Source organism: Peromyscus maniculatus, chromosome 2, assembly GCF_049852395.1.
Source record: "Peromyscus maniculatus bairdii isolate BWxNUB_F1_BW_parent chromosome 2, HU_Pman_BW_mat_3.1, whole genome shotgun sequence".
NCBI classification, from domain to species: domain Eukaryota; kingdom Metazoa; phylum Chordata; class Mammalia; order Rodentia; family Cricetidae; genus Peromyscus; species Peromyscus maniculatus.
Genome location: NC_134853.1, coordinates 139,664,056 through 139,688,288, shown reverse-complemented (window position 1 = coordinate 139,688,288; position 24,233 = coordinate 139,664,056). Strand labels below are relative to the sequence as shown.

Genomic DNA, 24,233 nt, shown 5'->3' with positions numbered 1-24,233 from the left:
GCTTGGCGGCCTCCCTCTGGGTTCTGATAGTGCCCCCCTCACATCTTCCTGCTCATCTTTTGTGACTGCTTTTCTGCTTCGAGGCTGTCTGAGGTCATTAAGTGGGCAGTTCAGACATATCATCTATCTTCCAAATCTGGACCTGAAGAAGGGTTGGAAGCTTTTAAAGTCTGGTTTACTGGGAACTATGAACCTATTGTCCCCTCACAAAAACTGTGATGTGAACTGGCAGGTACAACACAGTGGAAAATGCATTAGCCCTGACTCCGTGATACACCACATGACAAGAAGTGGCAGCTTCTAATGACCTCTCCAAGTCCCAAGCCTCTCTAAGTCTGTTCGTCTGTAAAGAAAGGACAGTGTACCTACATCACAACTTGGTAAGTGTTAAGCAAACAGTGGCTCTCGAGTATTCTTTGCAGGGCCATTGTGTTAGATTGTTTTACTTGGAAATAGTCTCACTATATAGCCTAGGCTGGCCTTGAACTCTGTGTAGCCTAGGTTGCCTTGAACTAATGATCCTCCTGCCTCTGCCTTCCTAGAACTGAGATTATAAGCTTGGGTTAACCAAACCCCGATTTTATTTCTTATCAACTCATTAGACTCTTCCGTGCTTCTTGCACTCCATCTATACATCTCAGCTATCTTCATCCTTAGGCACCCATCAGAAACAAGTAGGAGGGTGTCAAAGGTTAACCAGATTCTGATGCTAGAACTGGAGATGACTTGGCCTGCCAATACACATGCTTGAGTTTAGGAAGCAATTGCAGGACTAACCAAAGAAAGATAAAGCAGGGATTCAGGTTGCCCTTAGGTGGTAAGATTCAGCAAGTTCACTTAGCCACTCTGTATGTGCAGAGCCCACATGATTACTGAGGAACTACTGAGTGGCCCCATGTTTAAGACTATTGGGAGAAATGTCAGCATAGCATGTACTTCTCAAGGCATTTAGAGTCCAGTTGGGACAGAGTTATGATTTATTACATGGGGGAACCCCTGAGGGTATCCTGCATGTGCAGGGATGCTGGGCAGATGCAGGGGTGGGCTGGCAGGCGACCCACTCCATGCAGGCATGGCGGTAGGGGCAGCAGGTGGACATTCATAACCCAGACACTACATCTGCATGGAAATCGTTTCTTATAATAGAGAGATGAAGAGAAGATAGGAAAGAAGAGAGAAAGAGAGAGGGGTGCACACCTTGTGGGAAGAAAAGCGGAAGGAGAGAGAGAGGAAGGGGAGGAGTTTTTCTTTACACTTGATCTTAGCCAAAAGGCCGAGAAGCAATGAGTTTTTCTTTAGAATGAGGCTTTTATGTCAAGACACAGGGTGGTGCCAAGGGGTAGGTCAGAGTACTAACATTGGCTTCTAAGGGGCGGGTCAGAATATTAACATTGGTTTCTAAGGGGCAGGTCAGAATATTAACAGACAGACTATGAAATAAGACAGGAAAATGTAAATACCACAAAGGGTATATAGTAAAAATGCTGTTGTTTGTGGAAGAGACCCAAGAATGGTTAAAAGGCAAGGTGAGATTTTAAATGGGCCTTCAACAATGGGAAAGAAAAGATGACTAGAGGCTTGGGGTAGAGTTAAGGAAGTGGAGCCTTGTATGGAGAGGTATAATAGGGATATATATATATATATATATATATATATATATATATATATATATGTGTGTGTGTGTGTGTGTGTGTGATATAATGCAAATATACATATAGAAGTAGTATGTATATATGTATAGATATATACAGATATATATATAATATATAACACAGATAAATAAGGGGATCAATTAGAAGATGACGAGTAGTTTTGTGTGGCGAAACAGAGGGTCCATGTAGAGGAGACCTAGAACCATGAGCTAGTTATGGAGAACCTCAAATGTCAGCTGAGAATTCCAAAGGTAGAGCAAGTGAGCAAAGGGGTGGGCTAGGTGCAGGGAACAGGTGTTTGGTGTTTGGTTAACTTTGCCAGGCTCTTGCTGGTGCTTTTGGTGCCCTCATCAGTCTCTCATGCAATACTCCGAATCCTATGACCTACTACAATGCAGTCTCTTTCAAGAAGCCTTGCCCTGTCCTCCAAACCAGCTAGGCTAGGCTAGGCTCTCCTCTAGCTCTCAGTGACCACAGCTAACCATCTGACTCTTTCCAGTGGCATTAATCACAGCACCACTGCCAGGCAGGGATTGTAATCTACCTTCTTCCAAGTCCTACACGTGTTATATGCTTGGTAAATGGTGTTAAGCTTTAACAGAGTCCTCGAGTACTCTGCCTGTAACTTATGGGTACGAGACCATCATGATGCCCAAATATCACTTAAGTTAACCCGTAAACACAGTAGATGGATCAGAGGTTTGAATGCCTTTACTCAGGAATGTCATACGTTAGAATTCACTAGTCCTCATTTTACCCATGAGGCCCAGAGAGGTGCAGTAAGGTCACATGGTAAGGTAATGTTCAGGAATAAAGCGTGTGAAGAGTTTGCCACAAGGTCTAACACTCACCAGGCACTTAAGCCTGTCTACCTCCCCAGACTCTTGAACTTTCAAACTTGAGCTGCTTGTAATTCCTCCCACGCTTAAGCAAACTTCATTCTGTTCTTGTTTTTGCCATACCTGGAAGTTTTCTTCTTTCAGCTAGCTTCACCCGGTTAACGCCTACTCATGAACGAGGAGTGCCTTCCCTGGGAATGTGGAATGTCTCTTGCATCCTCACCTGGGGGTAGGGCAATGGCTCTCCTCTTGCTGTCCTGGTAGCCTGGACATACACTTCCATTGCTTAATTAAAATGTGCGTCTGTTGTCATTTCTGTCTTCTGCTATGCTCCAGAGGGTGGGAGCTTCGTGCTCACCATGTCCCCAGCACCTCACACCTGGAATAGGAAATAGTAGATGTTTATAGAATGGAGGTACACAGCAGGACCTTCTCCCTCCCAAGCCACAGGCCAAGAGAAGCAGTTTCCTTATCGTCTCCCTGTAACACAGGGACCCATTTGATATGCAGACTCTGATAACTTGAGTGCTTTGCAGAGACAAACTGAGCCCTGGGCCTCACTGTTTATCTAAAACACTTCTTCTCTTTCTCCCCTCTTGTAAAATACCAAATAAAAATAGTTCCAGGAAGCTATGTGGTTGAGAAACTCCAGGCTCTGCCTAAGCTCTTAGATCAAGGCTGTTATTGTTGGGCAGCTGGTCATTAATCCAACATGCCTTTTCTCTGTGCTTTGGTTTCATAGCCTTCTAAAGACACTGATCCTTTTTGTCCTTGGTTGCCCTGAAGTCTGCCACTAGCTGGTAACTGGACAAAATGATAACTTGACAGCAGTTGATGTTAAAATGATTTACAGGTATCAGCTGACCCCAGGCTCATTGTACTCTGGGCTTGTGATGTTAACCAGATGGCTAGGATCCTAAGTTTTAAAGCAGGAGGAAGAACACATACCTTACCAGATTATTGGGGGTGGAAGTGGGGGGAAATAAAACAGGAGCAGGCTCCCACACAGGGCAGTGGTATAGGGAACACTCCCTCCAGGCCACAAATCAGAGTCCTCACTCACACTTTGCTCTGCTTGGCTGTACTATGTCTGGGCCATTGAGTGTTGCCCTAGGTGTCGTATGTAGAAAGAGGAATAGTGACCAGTTGATTCCTGGAAGCAAATAGTCAGCTGAGGAATCTGGACGTGAGACTATCTAAGAAGTAGATGAAATAGTGGAGACTATTTATCCTGCATAACCAAGAAGAGAGTATGGTACAGCAAGGACTTAGGTCTTCAAAAAACTGAAAACAAATGTGGAAAAGAATTAAGCCTGTTCAGTTCTAAACTGTTGATGTTATTGGGTGCTAGGAGCTGAGGATGCAAAGTAAAAGATGACACCCGTCCCTGAGGCTTGTAGACCTCAGAGGTCCAAGAGACAAGGCCAAAGAAGCTCTTGCAGAAACCCATGGAACATACTAGAGAAAGTAGAGAAAAGGATATTTTGCTAGAAGAGAATGAACAAACTTCATCAGGAAAGTGGCATTTGAAGGAGCCTTAAAGGACAATCATGATTTCTTTAGGCAGAAAAGGAGGGCCAGGGATGGATAGCAGCAAGCACAATGCATACAAAGCCACAAAAGCATCCTCTTGGGAGACCTTGGAGCACTGGGAGAGTGGCGGAAAGTGGGCATATGAAGTCTTCTTAGAGCCAGATTGTCAAGGGTCTTGGTTGTTCAGCTAAACAGTTTGCACTGTTTACCTCAAGTGGGCATTGAAGAGCCATCAGAGGTGTTCAGCGGGGTGTTTGATTTTAAAAGGGAAGCTTTAGCACAGACTGCTGTCACAGCTGTACAAAAAAGATACATAGCAGAGGCAGGAAAGACAGAGAACACAGGCACTGAGTCTTGTGCTTGTCACAGTGGAACTTGGGAGTGTTCTTTAAACTCTCAGAACTTTTTGGTTTTTTTTCGGCTTTTGAATTGGGACATGAGTAGAACACCCCTGAACTGAAAATCTGAAATCCCAAGCCTTCTGAACACCAACATGATATTCAAGAAGTTTCACATTTTGGAGTTTTTGTAGCAGGCTTTCTTGGCCAGCCAGCCCCCAAATCATGACACAGAGATTTATTATTAATTATGAATGCTCGGTTTTATCTTAGTCTTGTCCCACTAGCTCTTATAACTTAATTTAACCTGATTCTCTTTTTTTTTTTTGGTTTTTCGAGACAGGGTTTCTCTGTGTAGCTTTGCGCCTTTCCTGGAGCTCACTTGGTAGCCCAGGCTGGCCTCGAATTCACAGAGATCCGCCTGCCTCTGCCTCCCGAGTGCTGGGATTAAAGGCGTGCGCCACCAACGCCCGGCTTCTGATTCTCTTAATCTATGTTTTGCTTGGGGGCTTTTTACCTGTCTTTCATTTTGTATGTCCTACTCTCCTGCTTCTCCATAGCTAGCTGGCTGGTGGGTCCCTGGCTGGCTGACTGGCAGACTGGCTGGCTCCCCTTTTCTCTCTGCCCACCAGCCCCACCTATTCCTTCTCTGCCCAGTTATTGGCTGTTCAGCTTTTTATTAGAACAATTAGGCAGGCAAGGTGAAACAGCAACCCATCTTTACATAGTTAAACAAATTCAGCATAAAGAAATGCAACACATCTTTACCTAGTTAAACAATTATTCTGCAACACAAACCAATGCACACATCTTTACAAATAGTTAAACAAATGCAAGAAACTCTGAAGTCTGAGTCTTCTGTTCCCAAGTGTTTTAGATAAGAGGTATTCAACCTGTAAGACACCTACTGACTAAAGCCTACTCTAAGAAGTGAAGTGAGCTGTCCCAGTTTTGTTTTGTTACTGTGATAAAAGACCCTGACAAAAGGCACATTAGTGAATAACGGGCTTGTTTCAGCTTGCAATTCCAGGCCACACTCCATTACGGGGGGGTGGGGGTGTTACGGCAGGAACTTAAAGCAGCTAGTCATAGCATAACCACAGCGAAGGGTAGAAAGAAGTGAATGTGTATACGTACAGTTCTCAGCCGACTTTCTCTCCTCTTATGTGGTTCAAGGCTCAGAAGCAGGGGGTGGGGCTTCCCACATTAATTAAGGCAATCAAGGTAATCCCTGCTAGACATGCTCACAGGCCAACCTTTCCCAGGCAGTTCCTTGCTGAAGCTCTCCTCTTAGTTGATTTGAGTTGTGTCAAGTTGACAAACTAGCCAACACACAAGAAATGGTTTGTCCAAGGTGCATGGTGTGTGCTCAGTGAGAAGAGCATCATTTCCCCCTTTCCCGTCCTCCCAACAGACAGATCAGACAGAGTTCTGCTCACCAAAGCGTAGAGCTGTGGCCAAACAATGGCACACATTCCCTGGGAAGGGCTGGATATGCTAATGAATATGTTCAAGAAGGGTATTTATTTTGTAGAAAGGGAGTTGGGCCAGATAAATATCTGAAGTTCATTCCTTACTCTTAGAGTGCATTTCTACTACCTTCAGGTACTGGGGAGATTGCCAAGAGCCTGGGAGATTTTAGTGTTGATCCTGTCTAGAGCAGCCTCTTGGGCCCAAAAGAAACGTGTCTTATTTGAATGAGCATTCATGACTACAGTGTAAAATCTGGAAAGATCCTTTGTAAACTTAGCAGTCTCTTGGGAGTAACTATATTACAGAAGCAAGAAATTGGGTTGGAAGCTTAGAGGTCTGCACCCAGAGTTGAAAGTTAAGGATTTTGCTCTGTGGGCTTGAAGAGGTCATTGCTGTGTCTTGGCCTTAATGTCTCCATCAGAGATCCATCCTTGAGAGATCTTCTAGTACTGACCTTTTGGGACTCTGGGAATGGAAGTTATTAAGATCATGACACTGTGGCTATATAAACATCAGGTGATCCCGAGTATTCATACAGCACCTATATTACACCCAGTTATTCATGTGTCTCAATCTCACAGCATCAAATTCCATTTAACACACCTTCCAAGATGTGTCACACGCACTAGGGCAAGACTCGCTTGACGTTCTTCTTAGAAGCAAAATTTGGGGGATTCAGTGCATTTCAATTCTCAGTGTTAACTTAGCTGAAATTGAATTATTTCATATTTCTGGTTGAGAGAGAAGGCACTTTCTCCAGTTTGGCATGAAAATAAAAATGTCAGTCATCTGTCACAGAGGGAAGAGATTGTTTTATCCCTGAGCTAACTTCAGGGCACAGAAGCTGCCTCATTTGGAAGCAGACAAAGATCCAGACGAGGTATAGGACAATGCTGCTTTTGTGCTCTACTCCCCTTCCTGCTAGGGAGTATCTCTGCCAGCTCCTTCTCCTCTTCTGATGGAAGCTGTCTCTCGCCTGTCTCTGGTAGAACAAATGTCTCCATTCCCAGTGCTTCCCTTGCACTTTTTAATCTTATAGCATTGATCATAGCATCAGTGTGTAATGATTAGTGCCTGTAATACCAATTCTCTTAGAAAAGCAAAGGGCCAGGCCACTAAAGTTTGATGACCTCCTGCAGTATGCCAGGCATATGCATCTTACATCATCCACGTGAAGCAGCAGTTGTTATTTCCTGTTTAACTAAGAAAAGTGATGTCCTGGAAGTTAAATGACTTACTTGGTCAAGATCAAATGGCCAGTAAGTAACTGATTCTGGCTTTGGATCAAGCTGTTTTGGGTACAAAATGGGCTTATGATTATTCACACCCTTTTCTTGTTTTCTTGCCATCTCTGGTAACCTGAACTCTTAGTATGGGGCCAGCCTTTGGTAGACATTAATTACCATTGTTGAATGACAGCCCAATTCTGCTCAATCAGTTGGTAAAGATTTCCTGAATGGAGCAAAGCTCTGGGGGAGCTACAAAGGAGAATGTAATTGGGTGGGGATCGAGCTAGCCTTTCCTTGACTTGCAATGAGCTTCCAGAGACATCTGCTTTGAAATAAATACTCTCATTAGCTTTGTTGGTGTCTCGGCTCAGCGGGAGGCTGTGGTAGTCTTTTGACAGGGCCAGCTGGCACGATAGATTTGTTTAAGCCAAATTAATTTCACATCTTTTTAACAATCCCACTTTAAGGTCCTCGAGTCATAGAAAAAGCAGGACTCAGAAACAAGTGTCACACATATGAAAAGAACTATGCTAGAGACTGTTTAAGGCTCTAAGAGCAGAGAGGAGGGAGTGACTCATTCTACCTACAAGAACTAAAGGTTCTGTTGTTGTTTTTAATAGCATTAAGGGAAGATTCTGGGGAAATGTGACATTTGAGCTGAGACTCAAAGGGCAATCAGTTTTGTTTATTTTTCCAAGGACAGAAAGGAAAGGGTGTTCCTGGTAGAGACTGTATAAAGGGAGATGAGTGCTTCCTGGAAGTACCAGTGGTCCTCTTTGGTGGAGCGTCAATGATGAGGGGGTAATGGCGAGAGAAGAGAGAAAAATGCTTGGTTGGTGTGGTAGTGGCCCCCATGAGCTCATGGGGAGTGGAGCTATTGGGAGGTGTGGCCTTGTTGAAGTAGGTTTGGCCTTGTTTAAGGAAGTGTGTCACTGTGGGGGCGGGCTTTGAGGTCTCTTTTGCTTAAGCTTCATTCAGTGTCACAATTCACTTTCTGTTGCCTTCTGATCAAGATGTAGCCAGCACCATGTCTACCTGCATGCTGCCATGCTCCCCACTATGGTGATAATGGACTGAACCTCTGAACTGTAAGCTGCCCCAGTTAAATGTTTTCCTTGATAAGAGTTACCATGGTCATAGTGTCTCTTCACAGCAATAGAAATCCTAACTAAGACGGTTGGGCCAGAGAATCCAATAGCCTTGAATGTCTCACTAAGGATTAGAATTTATTTTGTTACCTGAAGACATTCCAATGCCCCCCTCAAGCTACAGCTTCTAAGTGTTACCCAAGTTTATTATAGCTTTTATCCCCAAAGTCATGACATGAAGCAAAGTTAGCAGCAGTGGGAATATGGTGGAAACTGAAATTCTGGATTCTAGTCTGACAGTGCTATTTAATCCCACTGGCTGCTGGCTCTCCCTAGGCTTTCTCCTAAGTAAGGTGTAAACTAGTATATATATATATATAAACTATATATATATAAACTAGTATATATATATGGTGGTGGGGTAGGGTGGGTGGGGTGGGTGTGGGTGTATACAGAAATATATATATTTTTAGGGCTTACTGTGCGCAAATATGCTTAGTAGTTTTGTCAGTAAAATCCCCTAGAAGGTTCGCCTCAGCTCCTGCAGTGAGCGAATCACCGATCATCTCCCTTGTTTCTTCTGCAGTTGTGGGTTGTGTAGTTCATTCCATGTTAGTGTAGCTGTGGCCTGTGACTTGCTTCTAACTGGTAGAATCAGCACAGTCTGTGGGATGGCGGGGTAGCAAAGTCATATCACAGAAAAGCATGATACCTGTCTTGCAGAGTCTCTGTTACTCCTTCATTGGTTTTGAAGAAGCAAGCTGCCATGTACTGGGCTGCCTATGGTGGGAGACCTCCAAGGCAAGGAACAGAGCTTGAAGGTAGTCTCCCTGACAGCCAACAAGAAACCTGAGCTGTCCATCCTGCAGCTGGAGGAACTGAATTCTACCAAAACCACAGGTGTACAGGGAAGCAGATCCCTTCCCAACCAAACACAGAGGAGACTCCAGCCCTGGAAATTGCCTCAATCCATTCCTGACCCACAGAACCCAGGCCACTGATGTGCAGGTTAAGCCTCTGAGCCTGTGGTAATTTGCTGCATGCAGAAGTGCATTCCTGACTGCTGTCTGTTTGTTTGTAACTCCATGCTGCCTCCCTGTGGCAATCCCCAGCCAGTAGCTATGTGTGTCTGTGTGTGGTGCTTTTAGGTTTTTGTTTTATTGTTGTTTGTTTTGTTTTGTTTTGTTTTTCTCCACGTGGCTCATACCTTCTTATGACAATCAATGTTATGTGTTAACTTGATGGCCCACAGGACGCCCACATAACTGGTTGAGTATTATTCCTGATGTGTCTATGAGGGTATTTCCTGACGAGACCAGTATTTGGACTGAGGGATTGACTGAAGCATTTACTGTCTTGCCTGGGCAGCATGCATGCTGTTGAGGGTCGCAAGTGACCCAGAAGACAGGGGAAGGTTGCTTCTGCTCTCCGCTCTGCTGTCTGCATGGGACACTGATGATCTCCGTCCTTCAGTGTTCCTGCTCCTCAGACTTTCAGGTCTGGACTGAAATCAACTCAGCTCTCAGGTTTGCAAGACTCTGAGATCCACAAGTAGCTAACATTCCTGTCTCTAGATATGACATAACAGAGTGAGGAACTCTTCAGCATCCAAGACCTTTATCTATCTATCTATCTATCTATCTATCTATCTATCTATCTATCTATCTATCTATCTATCTATCATCTATCTATCTCTGTCTGTCTCTGTCTCTGTCTCTCTCTCTCTCTCTCTTTCTCTCTGTCTGTCTGTCTAGAACTAAGATGAGGGGCCTGGCTTCACCCACCCTCAGCTAGCATTGTGGCAGGCATTCAGGAAGTAGAGGTGGAATTTTATCTTCTTTGAGGGCCTAACCTTTGCTGTGTGTAGCCGAGTTGTCCCTTGATATGACAGAGAAGACAATGTCTACCCTGTTACTCACCTATCCATCTTTTCTATTGATTATATTCTCTGTAGAACCCTGAGACTTAGGGTTTATAGTCAACATTCCTATCCAAAATCCATACTTTATGGGAAATATTTAGCATGTTTCCAGCACAGCCAGAGACCATTCTCATGGTGCTGAGAAGAACCACTAGCTGAGGAAAAGGCGTGGACCCAGGACTCTGTGGATGAGTTGGCTTTCACAGCACTCTACTTGGTTTTCACAAATCTCTGAGCTGGGAGCTAGTTTTATAGAGTGGGCATCAGAGCCCTGGAGAGGTTAGGTGGCTTATCTTTTATTACATACATCATATCAACTAAATCCAAGCTCTCACTCAGTTCTTCCAACTGCAAACGGCTTAACCAACTAAGAATCCCCTATGCATGTCCACAAGTTAATAGATTCTATCAAATCTAGCAGGCAAACTCACTCAGAAAATTTTGGAGGTGTTGTGGGTGGGAGTCTGTCTGGTTCCCATGCCTATGCATCACTGAGCTTCTAATATCACCTCAGAGGTGGAGAACCAAGATGGGGGCAGGGCTGGCTTCACCCACCCTCAGCTAGTAGGTGGCAGGCATTCAGGAAATAGAGGTGGAATTTTATCTTCTTTGAGGGTCCAACCATGACTGTGTGTAGCTGAGGTGTCTCTTGATATGACAGAGAGGATAAAAAAAAAAGTTGTGACAATCACACTCTGAAACCAAAACATCATCTCAGGAGACCTGATGGAAAATGCAGGCTCCAGGGTCTCCCTCCCCAAGCCTCTGAATCAGTACAGCCAGGAAGCATTTTCAACAAGATCCTCTGATTGCTCTGATACAAGTAGTCACAGACCACATGAATATTAATGGCAAAAATCACAGTTTGTCTGTTCTCTGACAGGAGTTGTTCCTAAACATCCCCACTCATGTTTATTGTCCTTTCTCCTCATGGAGAGAAGAAGCCAATGGTGTGCTGGCAAATGTTTGAAAACTGAATCTTTTTAACAACCCAAAGTGAAAAAAGAAAAAAAGTCCCTATCTGTAGCATTGGCTGGCATCTACAGTAGAAGTTCATACACCAAGGTTGATATAGCTACCACTGGACTGTCCCTTAACACCAGAGGCTCATCCTTGCCCCTTGAAAATTAGAAGGAGCTGGCTTCCCACTCACTGGAGGAAGTCCAGATAGAAGCAAGGATTTACCTCCCCTGACCCCAGTTTCTTCACAGAGTGAGAATTCGTGAAGGCCAAGTATGCTTTCCTCAGAATGGATGTTACAGCTTAGTCTGTGGGTTATGTACGGGGCTAGAGGAGGCTGCATTAAGGTAGCAGAGCTGCCTGGATAGGGTGGGTTAGCTCTGCTCATTCCTTCTGTCTGAGGAAGGTGGGGTGCCCCCAGCCTTGGTAGACCAGCCAGGATATGAAGGGACAGTCCTACTTCACATCTCCACCACACTTACCTCTGTGGGCTGCTGTGGAATGGTCTGTATGTCAAATTACTCTGATTGGTCAATAAATAAAACACTGATTGGCCAGTAGCTAGGCAGGAAGTATAGGCGGGACTAACAGAGAGGAGAAAAGAAAGAACAGGAAGGCGGAAGGGTCACTGCCAGCCACCGCCATGACAAACAGCATGTTAAGATGCCGGTAAGCCACTAGCCACGTGGCAAGGTATAGATTTATAGAAATGGATTAATTTAAGCTGTAGGAACAGTTAGCAAGAAGCCTGCCACGGCCATACAGTTTGTAAGCAATATATGTCTCTGTGTTTACTTGGTTGGGTCTGAGCGGGTGTGGGACTGGCAGGTGACAGAGATTTGTCCTGACTGTGGGCAAGGCAGGAAACCTCTAGCTACAGTGGGCTTGTTTCCTTGTCTGTCAACTGAGAGATACAGTACTATACTTCCAGGGCTGTTGCAGGGAATAAATGAGAAAGACTGGCATACAGTCAGGTTTCTATAAATATTTCTCTCTCCTTGACCTCATTATTTTCCCTGCCCATTGTTGCTAGAATTTCTAAAGGTCTCACCAACTCCTCAGCCTGAAAAGGCTTTCTAGCTGAAAGGCCTCTAGTTGAAAGAGGTTCCTCAGCTGAAAAGGCTTTAGTTCCTGTCTCCTCACACCTTATATACCTTTCTCTGCCCAGCCATTAAAGGTGTGTGTGCTTCCCAAGTACTGGGATAAAGGCGTGTGCCACCACTGCCTGGCTCTGTTTCTCTCCTAGACTGAGTCAATCTCATGTAGTCCAGAGTGGCTTTGAACTCACAGAGTTCCAGACAGATCTTGCCTCCAGAGTGCTAGGATTAAAAGTATGTGCCACCACTGCCTGGCATCTATGTTTAATCTAGTGGCTTGTTCTGTTCTCTGGTCTTCAGGCAGGTTTTATTAGGATACACAATATATCACCAGATTTCCCCTTTTTTGTCTAAAATAATAAAAGGTTATAACTAATATAAGAAAAACAATAAGTACAATAAGTATATATAATATATACAGCCAAGAATTACATTAACAATATCCAGTCCATAAACATTTGACAAATTCAGAGAAAATACTCCATTATTTATCCTATTTTGGTGATCCCAAAACGTTGTACCTAATTTACTTTTAATCCTAACTTGTATTACCAACCGAAAACTATGTATGTCTTTCAAACTTATACACTTTACACCTCTTTAGTGAGTTTCTTTTCTGAATTTGTTAACAAGGAAAACTAACTATAGCTATCTAGTCTTCAGTTACCTCAGAGACCCGAGAAGGAGATAATATTTACTGAGCAAGCACAAAGTGCAAACAAGCAACTTCCCAAAAAATGTGAGAAATTACAGGAACAGCTGGCTGCCTGGACAGCCACCCAAGGTTCCTCTGCAACATTAGGGCATCCATCTTTGGCTTACAGGCCTAGCATATCTGACAGATTCATCTGTGAAGCAGAATTTTCTAAAGGGCCCTTCTACCTTGTCTTGGCAAGATTCGGCAGTTCTCTCTTTTGTGTCCTGCTTGTCCATTTGGACACCATACTGTCAGCAGTTGAGGCAAGGGCACTTTCTTGACCAGTGGCTAACTTTTGCCATGAAGAAAGTAAACTTTATATGGAGTTTCTTTGATTCCCATCATCATCTCTGAAGTAGATTGGTGCTGCTGCCAGGAGCAGACATGGCTCATAGTCATTAAAAAAAATAGAATCTATGTTATTAAAACATCTTAAATGCCATATTCTGTAGATCTCTGAAGTGTTTGAAGATGACCTGTATATTTAAAATATATTCCTATCTGACCTTGAAAACATACTTAATATGACTACAAGTTCAATTGTAATATAACTAGCTACTAACTTTTGTTTCTTTGTATCCTATTAGTTGGTAATAATAACTTTCAAGGACTAGCAATTTGCATTACATTGTTAATGAACTGTATAGATACAATACCTTGAACAAGGTTAGAAGTGTATGTACAGTATGTTCTAACAAAAATAATCTCAAATTTGTATCAGTATACAAAATATGTATACAATATACAAAAATCCAATCCAATATAAAATATATAAAACTACTAGTTGCTTTTTAAAAGTAGATTCAATAATCTACCTTTTTATTTTATCATATCCATATTCTCCCTTTTTTCTTTCCGAAGTAGATTCAATAGTCTATTCTTTTAGCCTATCATTTCTATATCTTTTTTTTCAGAGTGGATACAATAATCTACCTCTTATCTATATCCTCTTTTTTTTCTTTTCAGAGTAGATTCAATAATCTACCCTTTTATCCTATCATTTCTATATAATACATTTCTATATCATATCCCCCTTTCTCCTTTTAGAAAGAGATTGACTATGATCAATAACATTTTTAACCAACCTTTAAACAAAGACAGACATCCATAATCTATTTTTTTTAGGAATGTGGGTGTAGTTTTCTAGGCTACTTCCTGCTGGTAGTCTTACAGGGACACAAAGAAAATTTAGGATTATGGTCAAGTCCTGATTGGAGTAGTCTGTGAGGTTGTATCATCTCAGCTAGCCATCTTGATATTGTCCTGAAGAGTTTGTAGTCCAAAGCCTACAGTAGTGTTTGTCAGCTTAATGGTGTTATCATTGTCCTGGTGGAATCATCTTTTTGGAGACTTCAAAGTTGCTGTTAGGTGTGGTCATGATTCACTGCAGAAAATCTTTTTCTTGGGGCAAGTTTTCTGGACAAATTTTTCTTTTTCTTCAGATGTCTCATTTGTCCAGTGTTCTTCAGATTCCTTAGCCTTCATTCTCCTGAAAGACAAAAAACAAAACCCTTCCTCAATCCTAACTTTGAGGAGGTTCCTTTCTAATCTTTATCAATTTTGATTTATGGTTTCTCCTTGAATTTTTGTTTTATTTTCTAAAGCTGTTCTATCATCCAGAGCAGTATGGTTTCTTACAATAGGCATTAGGTGTTTTTGTTTGTTTGTTTGTTGTTTTTAAATTGCTCTGGGAAGGAGTTTCTTCCGTGGTGATAGGAAAGGACTGAACTGAATTTGTCAGGAAAGGACTGAACCAAATTTGACATGGGGGCCTGCCAGAGACCCCTCAGGGAGTTTCTTGATTGCAAAAGATTACCTTGACTGTCACTTGTTGATCTACATTCATTAGTCCAAATGTCTGCCTTTGCCACACCTTCTTCATAATCCAGAAGGGAGGGGCATTCTATTGGGATTATTCCTAGCAAAAATATTGTTTCTAGGAATGCCCTGTTTACAGTCCCTTTTTAGGTGACCTTGTTTACCACAATTGAAACATTTGATGTTTCAATTTTTCTTCAAACCACTGGAGAGATTTGGTTACAGCCATCTTAGAGACTGGTCCCCAATTACAATGGAGGACCTGGTGGAAGGATGAGGCCAAGACCACTGGACAGCAAAGTAGAGCTAGAGGTCTGGAAATCTCCCAAGATCAACTTCTTGGAGAAGGTTCTTCTTCAAACCTCTGGAAATCACCTCTCCTATCCAAGCATCATCATGATCATGAGATTCAATATTAATTGTACCTCAGATCCATTCCTCCAAGGGTGCTGATCTTGCCTTTAATGGACTAATTATCCTTTTGCATTGTGCATTAGCATTTTCAAAAGCCAAAGATTTGATTATTATCTGTCTAGCTTCTGAATTTGGTTTCATTCTATTTACTGCTGAAGTCAGTCTTTGTAAGAAATCAGTGAAGGTTTCTTTTGGACCATGTATAATTTTTGTAAATGATTCAATTTTCTTTCCTACTTCTTCAATTCTGTCCCAAGCATTCAAGGCTGCCATGCAGCATAAAGTTAGGGTGTAGTCATCATATAAAGATTGTCTTTGTATATCAGCATAATTGCCTTCTCCAAGAAGTTGATCTTGGGATATTTCAAGACCTCTAGCTCTACTTTGTTGTTCAGTGGTCTTAGCCTTGTCCTTCCACCAGGTCCTCCATTGTAACTGGGGACCAGCCTCTAAGATGGCTGTAATCAAATCTCTCCAGTCTTGAGGGATAATTCTATTATAAGTTGACCACAAGTTTAACATCTGCTTCATGAAAGATGAGTGGATGCCATATAAGAATATTGCTTCTTTGAATCTTCTCAAATTTAACATTTGCACAAGAGTCCAATCAGAGGATATCTATCATTTGGCAGTTCCAGTAAGTAACCTATCCAGTAAGTAAGATTACTGGATAGGTTAAGGTTGGCTGTTTGAAAGCCTTAGGCTGTTTCTCTGTAACCTTATATTGCAATGTTGAGATTGGTTCTCCTTTAAATTCTTCTGTCTGGGTCTGGATATCTCTATGATTTATTTTAACAGGTTTTTCTAAAACTTTCATCTTGGCACTCATATTAACCAACTTTTTAAATTATAAAACAGAAATGATCAAACAAATAATATTTATAATTGACGTTACATCTATCCCATCAACATTAATTATCCTCTCATTTAATTGTTCCATTTTTAGACTGTCTAATGTGTTATCAAACAGAGACCAAACACCCTCTATTGTAAAAATGTTTCCCACTTTTTAATGTGGGAAAAAAACTTTTTTTTCTTTTTTCTTTTTCTTTTTCTTTCTTTCTTTCTTTCTTTCTTTCTTTCTTTCTTTCTTTCTTTTTTTTTTTTTGGTTTTTCGAGACAGGGTTTCTCTGTGTAGCTTTGTGCCTTTCCTGGAGCTCACTTGGTAGCCCAGGCTGGCCTCGAACTCACAGAGCTCCGCCTGGCTCTGCCTCCCGAGTGCTGGGATTAAAGGTGTGCGCCACCACCGCCTGGCCGGGGGAAAAAACTTTTTAACTAATTTCTCCCTTTAAGAAATCCCAATTGACTCACCAAATCTGCTGACAATGACAATTCAGATGATGGTGTGGCAGCAGCCCAAGGAGGGGGCCCAGGGAAAGCCAAAACCCACCCAGAGAGGAAAGAGGCAAAAGATCCAGCCATCTGCACATAGGAAGTGTGCAAAAGTGGCTAACTCCTGCAGTTTTGGGGGCCCAAAATCCTATGGAGTTTGCTGCAGAGAGGCTGCAACAAAAACTTAGCCAGCAGGTTAGGGAGTCTGGCCCAGGTGGGCTGGAGATTCCAGTTGCGTGTAGCTCTGGCCTGAGCCACATGCAAGTGACTTTTTCATGAATTTATGCCCCAAAAGTTGGATAGCAGACGTTGCTCAAATTTCTAAAGGTCTCACCAACTCCTCAGCCTGAAAAGGCTTTCTAGCGGAAAGGCCTCTAGCTGAAAGGAGTTCCTCAGCCAAAAAGGCTTTAGTTCCTGTCTCCTCACACCTTACATACTTCTTTCCCACCCAGCCATTAAAGGTGTGTGTGTGCTTCCCAAGCACTGGGATTAAAGGTGTGTGCCACCACTGCCTGGCTCTGTTTCTCTCCTAAACTGAGTCAATCTCATGTAGTCCAGGGTGGCTTTGAACTCACAGAGATGCAGATGGATCTCTGCCTCCTGAGTGGTAGGATTAAAGGTGTGTGCCACCACTGCTTGGTCTCTATGTTTAATCTAGTGGCTTGTTCTGTTCTCTGGTCTTCAGGCAAATTTTATTAGGGTACACAATATATCACCACACAAAAAAAAGTTATTGCCTGAATTTTGCTAGAGACTGGTTAGACCAGGGGCTCAGTTTCTCTCATTCCCAGGCTAGTAAGTCACCCACATTGTGTAATTTAAAGAAAAGATCTTGTGACAAAAAAGTGTCTATGTGTGTTTCTATATATTACTCCACTATTATATGGTACAGTTGAGCTTCTGCCATTGAAATCCTCACGCACATTCCACAACAAGGCTCCCCGGAAACACATCCTGTACTCAAAGCTTGATGATCCTACACTGTATCAAGGACATGGCACACCATGGGAGCACATGCTGACAGAGGGCAGAGGTAACTCTGCAGTTATCGGTCTTTTTAATTTTTATCCAAGAGAGGGAAGAACGAAGCAGGACCAAGGCTGTAATTGGTAGAGTACTGGGGACACTCCTGTTGCTTAGGGGAGAGGGTGTTTGATCCTTTTAGTGACTTTGCCCAATGTTCATGTCTATGTTAGGACCCAGGCAGAATTACAGGGTGGTGTATTTTTGTCTCCGTGTATTGTAATGACAGCAGTCTTGTCTGGCTTGGTGTTCTGTGAACTCCTGAATATTCCACAGAATTCCACAGCCTAGCTTTGAGTGCTAGGCCAGCAAACTGCTGACATGCTGCCTTTTCCTCCTCATGTGCACATCAGCTGAGATCTTAGGTGCAATGAACACACCTCACTACATCTCACTCCCACGACAACACTGAGCAGCACCTTTGTCTCTGTTTTATAGAGTAGGGTGCTAAAGATGAATGACGTTTCCAGTTCACCCAGTTCAACAAAAGGCAGTGTCTATCCAGGTATGGTGACACACACCTATAGCCCCAGCTCTCTGGAGGCAAGGGCAGGTAAGACAGGTAGATCTCTGTGGGTCTACCTCCCTCTGTGGTATTTCCAGCCTTCCCCACCCCCTGACTAGGGCTCTGGGTCCCTTGAGATCTCCGGGCCCAGTCACCCAGCAGAGCAGTGATACGTTACACTTCCCAGTAGCAGAGTCGGGTCACCCTAGCTTCATTTCTAGCCATTCTGCCTGTGGGTGATGGCCAGTTTCAGCCCCTGCTTGCAGTGGCCTCCTCCAGTGGCTCCATCTCTGCCTGCCCAAGTTCCCGAGGCAAGGGTCTCTCAGGGCCATGTCCCCAGAGGAGCTTGATGTTTGACTTAGAAATGATCCAGTCCCCAAAGGGGGGACACTTTCCCCACAGTCACCCAGCAGGTTGGCGTGAGGCACAAGCAGAAACCAGGCATCCCGGGAGCTTGCCCTTTCTCCCCTCTCTGACAAGGCTAGATTTGTGTAAAGCCCGTGGTTTCTGGTACATTTAATCGGCTGATTCTATACACATTCGTTGTGCCTGATTCTGGAGGCAGGAAGGATAAAGCCCTGTCTGTGAGTGTAGAGGATACTAGTCAAGTTAGGGAGACGAATAGATACAAATGACATCATAAGTTCTCTAAGTAAACATAGATAAGTAGACAAAATCCTGCCAGAAGAGCGTCTGGGAGAAAGGGCCTGCTAAGGACAGGGGTAAAATCATGATGTCCAAACTGGGCCCTAGAGTCTGAGTTCACCATGCCATCTCAGATGTCATGACTGTGTAGATGTGGATCAAAAGAACACGATAGTTGGGATACCTACTGAACAAAGAAAAATCTAGAGTAGAGTCCAAATCTCCAAGCATGCAGTGGCAATGTTGTGAATATGAACTTACAGAATGCCTACAGACCTCCAAGTCTTATTCATCACATCTCAGGTACCTTCTGTTTTCTGCAAGAAGATGCCCATCCACCTATGGTTCCAGAGCTGCTGTATGCAGCTCTGTGGCCATCAGCTATAAGGGACAATTCAAATTTAAATTAGTTAAAAACGAGTAAAACCAAACTGATCACTTTTGAAATGTTCCAGGGTGCTGATGCTTCCTGACCATTGTATAGGGCAACATAGACACCAGATCTCACATCTTCCAAAGAAGTTCTGCTGTCCTGGGCTGCTCTAAAGCCTGAAATTCTGAGGGAAGAGGCTGTGTCCCCATACAAGGCAAGGTGCCCAGCACCCCCACCTGGAAATTCATGGAAAAACATCAAAAGAATAGGGTAGATAAAATCACCATTCTGTGGTGTTGGTACTGATCATGTGTTTTTGTCCTATGTGTGAATTTGATCATGTGTGTGGAGGCTCGTGTGTGAATGCGTTCATGTATGTGGAGGCCATGGGACAAACTGAGGTCCTGCTCTTCAGGCAGTATCTGTCTTTTTCGTTTTTCATGTTGTATTATCATTACTAGAGCTTACCAAGTAGGCTTAGCTAGCTGGCCATCAGGCTCCATCCACCTGGCTCCAGCTCCCTCGATCTGGGACTACAAACACATGCCACCATACCAATTCATACTTGTCTGCATTCTGAAAATGGAACTTAGGTCCTTGTGATTTCAAGGCAGGTGCTTTACCGACTAAATTATCTCCCTGGCCTGGTACCTGCCATTTGTGACAGTACCTTGTCTCTTTGCCAATACTTACTGTATTTTGACTTAGCTATGTGAAAACCTACTTAGAACCTGGCCCATAATAGGGGCCTTTGCAGGTGATGGCAAGTCTAGTCCCCAGCTTCACAAACTGGACCCCGTAGTAGCCTGGCTTAGGATTTGAATCTGCATATTATAGCCAAGGTGTCTTAAACGATGGAACTTAGGATAGAACAATGCTCTTTGGGCTCACTTTGTCTTAGGAATGTCAAATTTTATTGATGTTGTAAATCTAGGTGATCTTATAAGGAATGAGTGTGTCAAACAAATGGCTTTAACAGCTGCTTTGTCTGCAGCTGTGTGAGATGGTGCCGCAGACTTACCTTACAGGAGTTAACACAGTCCTGTCTGGGGCGCACCAGGCTTTCACATGATCAGACAGAGTGGCTTAACAAAAAGAATTAGGTGGCATGCAGAATCAATATATTTTTAAAAGTGAACACAAATTACCAAACAGTTTGCAGAGGTTCTTGTAAATGAGTACTTTCATATTCTTATTTTGAAGAGAGGAAAACGTAGGCCAAGATGAACAACTTGCCCACAGTGGCACAGCTAGGAAGTGACAAATCTGAGGCTCATGCTGGCAACAGATTGGAGGCCACAACCTTAACTGTTCAACGTTAGTGTTTGTGGGTACCTTTGAGGCCACCTGGATCAATCCTTTTTTTTCTGGTACTGCTGAAGTCTACTGAGGGCTACCAAGATTACTTAGCCAGTTCTTATGACAGAACTTGACCCTGGGTGTGGGTCTCCTGACCCTGCTCAGTGTCCTCTTTGCTTTATTACTTTAAGAGAGCCTAATACATAGGATGGCCCACTGAGCACCTCAATGCCTAGTTTGTGCTAGAGGCAATTGTGTGTGTGGGGGGGAAACCTTGGACTTTGGCCAGAGAGATGACTCACAGAGTGAAGGGGTAAAGGCGCTTGCCAGTGAGCCTGACGACCTGAGTTCGAGCCCCAGAGCCCTCAAGATAGGAGAGAACTGACTTCTGCAAGTTGTCCTTTTGCCTCCACGTGTGTACTGTACTTGTGTATGCATGTGCGCGCGCGCGCGCGCGCGCACACACACACACACACACACACACACACACACACACACATCACAGACACAAACAAACAAATCTTTTTAGAGCTTTGAAATTGCAGAAACGAGCTCTGAAACCAAATCTTACCTTGATTGCTCACATTGTAACCTTAGGAACCTTGAGTGATTGCCACTTTCTGTGTTTAAGCCTCCATTTTCCAGATGAGGAATAAGGACACACTGATCTAAGGACTAAATTTGAATGGTTGCCCCAGGAGGGGAGTAGATGCTGAAGACACAGGTCCCTACATTCTGCCCTCTGTCCTCAGGACGCACAGCAAGGCTGGCACATATCTGGGACTGGAGGGCAGCAGAGAGCAGTTGTTGGCAGGCCAGACAGTGAGTGTTAAAACAGTTAATGTGTCCTTGGCTCCATCTCGCAGAGGAGCTCTTCTTAAGGCCGTTTCAGAATCAAGCAATCCTCCCTGGAAAGACTGACCTGCAGAAACAAGTTGTGGACACTAGGTGGCGGTAGAGACCGTCCAGGAAAGGGAGAGGCCAGGAAGCTGGGAAATCTGTGGCCAGAGGTCTCACTCTTGTTACTTCTAAGAAAGGAAGGGCTCTGGAGACTGTGGGTCAGGTCATCCTGCTCCTGGGAAGGGGAGGCATACTTTTGGCAGACAGTATTCACAGCCATTCTCTCAGGTCTAGCTCTATCACACTGAGTGGGAGAAGTTAAATCATTTCCCAAAGGAGAGTTGGCTCCAACCAAGCCCACTGCTTCCAAGTCCTGCACTCATCCCAGAGAGTAAGTGCCTTCCAGCCAGTGACTCACTCTTGCAACACCGCCTAGTGCTTGTAGCTCTTGAAAGTGGGCGCTCTGGTTTGTAGTGTTTAAGGATGATGTGCATACTCTGTGTGGGGTGGCTGACTTCAAGTTTCCAGCGGACATCACCGAGCTCAGAGCTGAGAGGTGAGCAGTCAGTGCTCAAAACTCTGAGGGGCTCCAGCACAGGTCTGTACTGAGGGGCCACATGAAGAATGAAGAAACGTGGCCTGGACTGCTTCAGGCAAAGTGTGGATTTACTTTTCTTTTTCTTGTTCATCCTCGAGTACGCATTTCAAATCCTCCTTTAATCCTGGCAAAGTCTTAGTCTTTGCTGCTTTAATCTTGCTTCTCTGGCAACCCCTCAGTTCTGGAACCCCTCCACGGCACCTGTCAATCTGTGTCTCTGAGCTGCTAGGACCGTACAATCCTACTTGCCTCCCAGTACTTAGCATCTCCTTTCCTTAATAAGTAAAATCTCTATCTTTTAATTAGACACATGGTCTCTCAAAATAAAGACCACACTTTGGAGTCTCCCACTGAAATACATGTAGGCAGGGAATAGTTCTAGACGTAACACAAGCAGGAGCCTTGTAGAAACATTGTTAATGTAAAGGAGTGTGCTAGTCCTTGGCATGCTCCTCTCCTACCTGTTTGAAAGATGCATGAGATGGCTGTCATTGGAGCAGCCTTTATGCTCCAATGAGCTACAAGCACTAGCCATGAGGTAGAAGCATTTGATGACCTTATGCAGTTGTCTTAGTCCTAAACTGTATAAGGACAGACCACTCCAGGAGAACGTTGCATCTTGGTTAAGCTGTGGTTCTTTTTCTATTTGTCTCCTTTCAGTTTCCAAAAGCAAACCCTGGAAAAGGGATTTGCATGTAAGTGGTTTACTTGAGGGATGAACTCAGGAAGCACAGCTAAGAAGCCCCACAAGACAGGGGGAAAAGACTAACAAAAGACACAAGCAAGTTATTGCCGGATACAACTGAGACTGTATTCTGCCAAGACAAGGATAAGGAATGTCTTAGTTAGGGTTTCTATTGCTGTGAAGAGACACCATAACCACAGCAACTCTTATAAAGGAAAACTTTTAAATGGGGCTGGCTTACGGGCTCAGGGGTTTAGTCCATTAACTTCATGGTGGGACACATTGTGGTGTGTAGGCAGACATGGTGTTAGAGAAGTAGCCGAGAGTTCTAGATCCAGATCAGCAAGAAGCAGGAAGACAGTGTGACACTGGGCCTGGCTTGAACATTTGAAACCTGAAAGCCCACTCCCAGTGACACACTTCCTCTAACAAGGCCACATCTACTCCAACAAGGCCACAAATCCTAATCATTTCAAATAATGCCATTCCCTACGGGGGCCATTTTCATTCAAGCTACCACAAGGGCCCAGTGCCAAATGGGCTACATAATTTATCCCACCACTTCATAGGAAGCCAGAGCATCTAGCCATGAGCTGATGTCCTCTGCTGGCCCAGCAGCTTTTCTGCTACCTGCTTTTGTACTCTGTCTCTTTATAAACTGAGCATGGCTTTGTGGTCAGAGATGCTGTCCTAAATGACTGCTCACGTCACTCAGGAGAATGTGGGCTGAACACTGACACTATCTACAAACCAAACTTCCCTAGAACATTCTTTATTTCCTACGTGTCCCATAATTTGACTCTTCATGCATCCTAGGTGAAATCTCCAACTCTTGGCCTCCAAATATTTAATTCTACCTTTTACCACATCCAATCAGATTTATTCTGTCTCTTGAGGTTATCTCAACAGTATACATACATGTACTATTTCTCATTGTCAGTGTTTTAATAGTTTATGCTTACTGTTTACCCATCTTTAATTTATAATCTACTATTATTATTATGAATGGATGTTGTTAATTGACTTTTTAATACTGTGTGTGTGTGTGTGTGTGTGTGTGTGTGTGTGTGTGTGTGTGTGTGCATGCTTGCCATAGCATGCTTGTGGAGGTCAGAGGACAACTTGTAAGAATTGCTTCTCTTTTTTCACCATGTGGGCTTGGGGGTGTCAAAGTCAGGTCACCAGGCTTGGTAGCAGGGCCCGGCCGAGCCATCTCACCATCTCTATTCTGTGCTTTATCTAAGGAACTTGAGCATTAATTCTGAAGTTGTTTTCATACAGTCCCATGACTTGCCTTTTGTCTGTAACGGAGTCATTCCCAAGCCGTTGATTTTGTTTTCCCCCTTTGTTCTGGAATTTTCTTTTACAGTTTTTCTGAAGCGGGATTAATGTTCTGTGGATTGCGGATCCTTTCTGCACTCCTGGATCTCCTCTAGTCTCTCCCAGAATTGGGTTTTAGACAGATGGCTCAATACTCTTGTCCTGGGGTGAGAGTGGGGGCCGCACACACCAGGTCCTGAACAGGTGTGAGCTTTGCACAGACTCACATGTTACTCACGTAGTCTCAGTGGCCCTAAGGGAGCAGATGTCTGGAGAGTCCCCTGCTGCTGGAGTCACACCCCGGGTGAGGTTCACTCCCTGTGTTCCTGGTTCACAGAGGAGTTTGTCCTAGATCCGAGTGTGGCGCTTCCCGCTCGCTCTGTCCTTACATCATCACTCTAAGTCTAGTGCAGGGGTAGGGAGTGTAGGACTGCAGGAATGACTTTGCAGCGCCTTCTTGACCAGAAGTTTATGAACCCCTCAGTCTGTACAGGGAAGACACCTCTGGCTAAGGGTAGGGCTGTCCCAGGAGTCAGCACACAGATTCAGGGAAC

At 43.9% G+C, this 24,233-nt stretch overlaps 1 long non-coding RNA gene across 1 annotated transcript in view; it reads left to right on the top strand.

The window, feature by feature from the left end:
* The first annotated feature begins 258 nt into the window (after positions 1 to 258).
* Positions 259 to 24,233, top strand: part of LOC121827351 (uncharacterized) — a 71,953-nt gene continuing 47,978 nt past the window's right edge. The window contains exon 1 of the long non-coding RNA XR_013049312.1: positions 259 to 380. This is a non-coding gene — a long non-coding RNA (uncharacterized LOC121827351). The remainder of the gene's footprint in view (positions 381 to 24,233) is intronic.